We start from the raw sequence: 8,768 nt of genomic DNA, 5'->3' as shown, positions 1-8,768 counted from the left end.
TACTTGGTACGATATGATATAAATGCTTTAAAGTACAACCTTATATTTATCTAGGTAGAAGTAAGCTCCATTGAGTTCATTGGGGTCCAATCCCAGGTGCATCGATACAGCAAGTAAGAATGGAGACTTGGTAGAACCTTGAGGCTGCTGCTAAATTCCACAAGCAGAATGAGAATCCTGAGCACTTTCAGTAGACAGTTTTTTCCTGATCTACAGTAGCTTGTGCTATCTAGGTGGATGAGAAACCATATGCACAAATGAATCTTGCCTATTCAGTTCCCCTCCCTCAGCCAACAGCCAGTGGATCCTTTTTGGGAAAGTTAAAATGGGACTGATCGGCTGTTCAGAAGGCAGAGCTGGATTCATCTCCCTTTTCTCTACCCAGACAACTAGTTGTTGAAGTGTTTGTGTACACCCAGGCTCAACTGCTTTGTGCATGCTGTGCTGGACTTTACTTCAATTTTGATTTTGCCTTATAAACAGGAAAAGCGAGAGATCTCTCCTTAAAGGTAAAGGTAAAGGGACCCCTGACCATTAGGTCCAGTCATGGCCGAATCTGGGGTTGCGACGCTCATCTCGCTTTATTGGCCGAGAGAGCCGGCGTACAGCTTCTGGGTCATGTGGCCAGCATGACTAAGCCACTTCTGGCAAACCAGAGCAGCACATGGAAACACCATTTACCTTCCCGCTGGAGCGATACCTATTTATCTACTTGCACTTGATGTGCTTTCGAACTGCTAGGTTGGCAGGAGCAGGGACCAAGCAACGGGAGCTCACCCCGTCGCGGGGATTCGAACCGCCGACCTTCTGATCGGCAAGTCCTAGGCTCTATGGTTTAACCCACAGCTCCACCTATGTCCCGATCTCTCCTTAGGATAAGACTAAATTACAGAAAGGATTTGGGACATTGGGATGTTGCTGTTGAATGCCAACAAGTCCACCAATGGTCATGCCGTTGAAAGCTGTTGAGAGATTACATTCATACAAAGGAGTCTGCTACTGATGGTCCAGTCAAGTTGCCAGATCTTTGATAGCAGTTAAGAGGCTGTAACTAAGATTGGTAAAGCTGGAGGTGATGGATCCATCAAGGCAGCAGCAGAAGGCACAAACATGTCCTTGGCCGTTTCTGTGTGTATGTTGTATCTGGAGTAGGCCTGGAGGGATGTGTTTGCTCCTGCAGTGACAGCATTGATTTCAGAGGGTAAGAAGCAGTAGCAGCCTGTGTGGTGGGACAAAGTGGTGGAGCCACCCAACACTGCGGTCTCTTAGCTTACCTGAAATGGGCTGGGTGGTGGCACAAGCTCATGGCTCCTTGGGTGCACTGTCTGGATTTCCTGTTCAGATGCGTCCATGCAGCTCTGTCTTGCCATCACTCCATTGCAGGTCTGTCCAGGTAAGCTGCAATAACACCTGTGCCAGGATAGTGGCTCACCACATGGGCCACTGCTGTGATGAGCCAACAAAGGGGTTGGCTAGAAGATCTGTGGAGGTCGCACTCCACAATTCTATAAGAGGCCTTTCTAGTTTTCACGAGCTCTTTCCTTCTTTGCATCCATGCTTTGTATTCACGTTTGCCAACCCCTTTCTTGCACACTGCATTAACGTTTTAGTAACTCAGGGTGATGAATTCAGAGATCTTGTATGAACCAATCATTCAAACGGATAATTGACACAGCTGAGGATGACTTGCACAGAGGAGCATCTGAACCTGCCTTTGTTTTCTGGAAATGGGGAGTTTGTTAAGTTAAGGAGCCTTAGTTGAAAAAACCATGATGATTACCAGCAGCTGGACAAAAAAGGAAATTATATAGATAGATTTCAAGTTCACCAGGAGAAACATGGTCCACTCCACATTTGATTTCTTGAAATCTCTGCCACCTCAGCAAATCTTGATAGATTAGCTTTATTCTTTCCAAAAAAAAAAAAAAAGAGGCTAGCCTAACGTACTGAACCTCTCTTTGGGTGCCAAGAATGTGTTACACCACAAAAACAGAAGATCAACATGTAGCGTGCTTTAAAATAGCACTTCTGGGTAAATGCAATTTCTGTGGTCCGATTACTCACATCTGGTTCCATTTTTCTTCACTTGTATATTGACCAGTGTTCTTTATTGCGAAAGCACCGACCTCCAGTTCTCTCGGTCAGCATTTCTGGGGGACTGGAGTGTGTTCAAATTCTTTCTAATAACAGGGAAATTAACGAATTTATATCTTGGAAGCAGCAGCAGCATAGTTGTGCTACGGACAGAACAGAGATGATTTTAGATTTCAACCAAGTTTATCCATTTTGGTTCTTTGTAGCTTTCCTACCTTGACAGTAGGTCTAAAATATTTGGAATATTTCTTTAAAACTGCAGCCTTGGAGCAGCAACAACAAAATCTGTCTTGATGTCAGAGCAAGGGTTTTATATATAAAACAAACCGGCTATCAGATACACTCCCATCTAAAATTGTGCGGCATGCGAGTGAGTGCTAGAAATGGTGCAAAGTTGGGATATGGTAGAAAAGTTAGCAAATAGTTGCCTGCCCTGAACTATTTGGATGAAATGGACCGTAAATCCATTTCTTTTAATTAAAAAAAAAAAGTCCAAATGGGAAGTTGCGATGCAGAAAAACACTGCTAGATTTTGGGGAAAGATTACTGATTACAATATGAGGTCATCATATAATATTGAGGCAAATAAAATCTCTAATGCAGTGCATGCAATGTGAAGGTCTGGTAGGAAAAAGCCAGAAGCAGCTGTAGGCTTTTTCAGAGTTCTTAAACATTTTAAAAAATGACCTGTGTGCTTTCCCACAATAAAATCTTAGCTTTAATGCAGAAATATTTCCTACATTTTAAAAATTCCTCTGGGCTGTTATTATTAATAATAATATTAATAATTACTGGATTTTTTTAAAAAACCTCAACCTGCAACTTGTACCCTTTCAAGCACCCCCTCAATTTTTGGCCACAATTACCCTAATTTTTACAGAACATAAAATGTTTATTACCGATTCCTTCCCACCCCTACTACAGTGGTACCTCTGGTTACGAACTTAATTCATTCCGGAGGTCTGTTCTTAACCTGAGGTACCACTTTAGCTAATGGGGCCTCCCACTGCCACTGCGCCGCCACCGCACGATTTCTGTTCTCATCCTGTGGTAAAGTTCTTAACCCGAGGTACTACTTCCGGGTTAGGAGAGTCTGTAACGCGAAGTGTTTGTAACCCGAGGTACCACTGTATTCGGGAACTCTTATTAGCTTTGTTTTTAATTGGACATTCAATATCTATCAGAAACTAAGATACTATTAAAATATTTTCAATTTAAATTATAAAATGAAATAAACAACGCTTCTCCACTGTGAATTGCAGAACATTAATAAATGATATTTTCACAATAAACCCAAAGCAGTTCTAGTCATCTCTCTCAAAGGTATCCTCAAGATACCAGCCGCAGTTCTGAAATTTGTACCCAAAGTGGTGAGTGGTGGAGGTGATGTGGCCTGTGTGCATCTGCCTGCCAGATCTTGTCATCATTGCTGCCTTACTATTCTAATTGCTTCCTTTAGCGTGAACTTAGTATTACAAAATCAAAGAATTGCAAGTTGGAAAGAGCTCTGGGGGTCATTTAGTCCAATCCCCTTCTTACCCCCCATTGCTGAAGATATCAAAGCTGACAACAGCGGACTCCTGGATGCATATAGTTCCAGGATCTCTAATGGGTGCCATAGCTATATGTGCTGGATTAGGCCATTAGATGCCAGGAGTTACACGTAGGCCACCTTTTCCCATGTTCAGTTTCCAATCTAGCAGGGCAGGCGCATGCACACCAGCTTCCATGCACCCATGACTCTTGCTAAATTGGAATAAATGTGAAAGTGGGCTACTTTCATCACTTTGATGTCTATATGCTGACCTATGATTCACACTGTTGTTTAGTCATTTAGTCGTGTCCGACTCTTCGTGACCCCATGGATCAGAGCACGCCAGGCACTCCTGTCTTCCACTGCTTCCCGCAGTTTGGTCAGACTCATGCTGGTAGCTTCGAGAACACTGTCCAACCATCTCATCCTCTGTCATCCCCTTCTCCTTGTGTCCTCAATCTTTCCCAACATCAGGGTCTTTTCCAGGGAGTCTTCTCTTCTCATGAGGTGGCCAAAGTATTCCTTCATGGATCACTGCCTTGCCGTGGCAAAGGGGCTTGAATAACTCAGAGAAGCTATGAGCTATGCCGTGCAGGGCCACCCAAGACGGACAGGTCATAGTGTAGAGTTTTGACTAAACGTGATCCACCTGGAGCCATAACCGGCAAGCCACTCCAGTATCCCTGCCAAGAAAACTCCAGGCATGATTCACACTGGTGGCACCAACAAACTGGGGAGGGGGGTTTGCACAAAAGGCGCAAAGTATATTTCTAGGTGGTTGAGTTGTGTCCCACATGTTAAGAACTCTGAAAGAAAAAGAACACTATCTATTAATGGCAGGAATCCAACTATGGGGGGAAGCTCCTTGTTTTGGGGGCACCCCCCCTCTCTGGTGCAATCCATGCTGATTCTGACACTTAAAAAAACACCATGATGCAGGTTACTTCTGGAGAGAATAACACCATTTGCTTTGTTTTTTAAATGATCAATATTGGGTGCAGTGATCCGGTGTTTGGGCTGCTCTGACACATCTTCACAGCTGCCTTCTGAAGGATGTGGCAAGTGATTTGCTCAACCACAAGCCTTGTTCACCATGCCAAAATCTCCTGGGAAACTCTGCTTAATGTTGATTTCATCAGGCAACCACTGTCTTAAAATAGGTATGGGAATTACCCCTAAACCGTCTTAAATCCAAGTTCTGTGGTCCAGTTAAACCAAATGCACTATCCCCTGGGAATCATATTCGGAGGAGCACGTCCATAATACTTGCCTGTGATTCTCCCTCGCTGGTTTAGCATAAGTATGTGTGTTTGGGTGGGTGCATAATCCTATAGGTTGCAATCCAAAAAAGGGTGCTATGCAGGTTTAGCCAGACCTATATGCAGAAAAAATTCCACATAAGTATGATTCAGGGGTTGACCAATGCTAAACTTTTAATAAATATAATTGCACTGATGATCTGTTTATATTTCTGTGCAACATTACTGGGCCAAGTTCAGGTTGTTAGTACTAAGACACAGGCCCTATACAGCTCAGGACCAGCTTACTTGAGAGACTGCCTTGCCTATTATATACCCAGGAGATCACTGCAGTCTGTAGAAAAGTTCCAAGTTTCAAAGATCTCAGAAGGCCACTCTATAGCAACACAGACCAGGGTTGTTGTTGGTCTTAGTGTGGCTGGCTCTGCTCTGTGGAATAGCATTCTTGTTGCGATACAATGGGCGCCCACTATCTGTACTTTTAAAAGTGTCTTGGGTTTGTATGTGTTTTAAACTGATATTTTTATGTTTTTGATGTGCATTCCCTTGAGACAATTGCATAGAAGACGATTAATAAAAATAATAATAGCATTATATAAGCTCACAAAATTATTCAAGTCTATCTCAATGCTATGAGTTTTAATGTGGCCATTGAAGACAAAAGTAGCACCAAGTCATCTATTTAAGTCACTAAGAAACAGCTATAAATGGTTGAATAGAAAGAGATACAAATAAACAAGATTGCTAACAAATACAGTGGTACCTCGGGTTACATATGCTTCAGGTTACAGACTCCGCTAACCAAGAAATAGTACTTCGGGTTAAGAACTTTGTTTCAGGATGAGAACAGAAATCGTGCTCCGGCGGTGTGGCAGCAGCAGGAGGCCCCATTAGCTAAAGTGGTGCTTCAGGTTAAGAATGGTTTCAGGTTAAGAACAGACCTCCAGAATGAATTAAGTACTTAACCTGAGGTACCCCTGTACCTGCATTGCCATTTCATGTGGAATAGAAAAGCATCTGTCTGATCTAATCCTTAGGAAGAGCTAGAGAAGAAGAGAAGGGGAAGACAGTCCCAGAGTTGAGGATTGTTCCCAGTGGGACATTGTCCCACCAACTTAATTCAGTTCCTACAAGCTCACCTGCCTGCCATCATCCTTAAAACCTGTCCAAGGGTGGGGGGAAGGGGTAATCCTTGCTGTTAGCTGCGTCCTTCTGAAGTTCAGAGTTGTTTCTGTAAAACCTGGCAAGGAGGAGGATAGGGACAAAAGCAGAAATAGTTTGTTCAGCCTGTCATTGGCTCTAGCTCCCCCTACTGTCAGCTTCCCTGCTTTCCCCCCTACCAGTCCTAACCAGCACCAGCCACCATTGGTTGTTTCCGGTGCTTGGGTACGCAGTACCAGACCACTTTTTGGGGGCTGATAAAAAGTGTGGCACTTACTGTAACAACTTCATGGTGAGTATCGGCACATATTTTTCTAGAGGAGGGGAGCACTGGTTGTTTCCCTGCGCTGAGTTGACTCCAGGCACAAATGCTTTTCTCAGATAAGGAAAGATAAAAAGCTTAGCCTCCTATAACCAAACCCGGGGGCTAACTTTAAAATTTAAATAAGAAGACAATAAACGATTGGCCACAGAAAGACCTACAAATATATTGGCTACTTCCTCAATTATCTTATCCAGTGCTTTTTTTCTTAAAAAAATATTGTTTTGGAGTACTCTCATTTTTTACTCAAGAAACCACATTTTATAGTTCAAACCAGGAAAAATAAATACAGTAAATGGACAGCAGTACAAAGATTCACAAAATGTTTAGGGGTATGCGTACCCCTGTGTATCTTATCACTTAGAGAAGTGATGGCCAAACTTGGGACTACAACTCCCATCATCCCTAGCTAAGAGGACCAGTGGCCAGGGGTGATGGGGTTTGTAGTCCCAAAACAGCTGGAGGGCCACGTTTGGGCCCTGGACTGGATGGGATAAAATTTGCATCACTGGCAAATGCATGAATTGCGCTGCATCCTCTCTCCAGAGGCTCATTTCAATCAAGTTGTCCCAATTCATTAAGGGACACCTTTCCCTGAGCAAAAACAGACTTTGCTGCACACAAACAATGTGAAGGCAGGTATGCTTCCATGCTGACATTGCGTTGCTCCTGCAACTTTTGATAGGGGAGAAGAATCATACCCCAATCCAAAGCTACTAATTCTTACAAACAACTAAAGTTGGACCAGGTCTTAACCCTTTCCATCACCTGATATTTTGAGACAGTTCTTTGTGTCTGACAATGCTGAAGATCTGGCCATTTTACAATGGGTGCAGCTTTTGAAGCTCACATTGATGACTGGGGAGTGCTCTGCCTACCTTTCTCTTTTCCATTGAAAATTGCTTAAGTCTCTGTTTCCTATCTGCAGGTTTTGCTTTCAGTGCATACTGATCTCTGCAAAGATATGGCTTTCTAAACAAACAGTACTTGGAATTCCCCCTTTGCTTAAGGTGAACTGGCAGGATGGAAATAAATCCTTGAGCAAATGTGAACTGACCACTAGCAAGGCAGGAGTTCAAAGGCTCACCAGTTAACTGCCCAAGAACATTTTTTGTGTCATACATTCGTTCCACAAGTTATAAAAACATATGAAAGTTCAAGAGAGGTTTATTATTTCATAATGACTGGAAGTGGCCAAGACCCTCAATGAAATGGGAGTGTGTAGATGATTTATAGAAAATAGAAAGGAAAGGTAAACAACAACAACCACCACTGGCTAGTGCAAAATCCCTTTCTTGTCCAAGAACCTCATTAGTTAGTTACTTAATTTATTTTTTATTTACATTGTTAGGGTGATAGTACACTAAGACTCTAGAGTAAGCCCATTCAAATGAATTGTTTTAAGAAGGCTATGGATTTTGACGGGTCTACTCGGAGAATGACTAACATTGGAGATCACCTTTTGTTACTTATTTTATTATTATTGTATTTTTACTGTCAAGCAGGTGGGGAGAGAGTCGCTTGTGGAGTTTTCTGCCTTGGGTATCAGAATTGCTATAGGAGACTTGAGTGATAAGCCCCATGATTGCAAGTTTTAAGGCAGGGAGGAATTTGCTGCTCTGCCTCAGGCAGCAAAATATTTTGGACTGCCCCTGGACAAAATAACCTGGGCTGTAGTTCTGTCAGTCTAGGTTAGACTGGTCATCTGTACCAACTTGCCATGAGAATTTTTTCACCACCCATCAGTTAGTGTAATGAAATGTGTAGTAAAAATGCCTGGCTATATTAAGGCTATATTGCGATATTACTCCTTGAGTCGCAGTTGAACTCTGGTTCAGGAATAGCATGTAGATCAGCTGCAGGTAGGAGGACACGGTAAAAATTGGGTGGCTTGCCTTGACGTAGTCAAAGTATTTTCCGCTGGTGCAGAGCCTCCATTGAATACAGCCATGTATATTTGTAAGACTGTCAGAAAACCTTTCCAATCAAATTTCTTTGACTGAAAAGACAAAAATAATCCCTCTGCTGTGGACTTGCTCTTTTCTAAACAGGGGTGCCAACTTGAATTAAAAATGGGGGGGGCAGGTAAGCTCTGCCCCACATGACGTGGCACATACACCTTTTGAATGGCAATGCCCATCATCTTTGGGGCCCCTCGCCCCCTAGGAGTTGGCTCCTATGCTTCCAAATTCTCACACCCTACTCTGGTAGGTTGTTGTTGTTTAGTCGTTTAGTCGTGTCCGACTCTTCGTGACCCCATGGACCAGAGCACGCCAGGCACTCCTGTCTTCCACTGCCTCCCGTAGTTTGGTCAAACTCATGCTGGTACCTTCAAGAACACCATCCAACCATCTTGTCCTCTGTCGTCCCCTTCTCCTTTTGCCTCCATCTTTCCCAA

This window comes from Podarcis melisellensis, assembly GCF_964234715.1.
Source record: "Podarcis melisellensis genome assembly, chromosome: 2".
Lineage (NCBI taxonomy): Eukaryota > Metazoa > Chordata > Lepidosauria > Squamata > Lacertidae > Podarcis > Podarcis melisellensis.
This window is presented reverse-complemented; position numbering follows the sequence as displayed.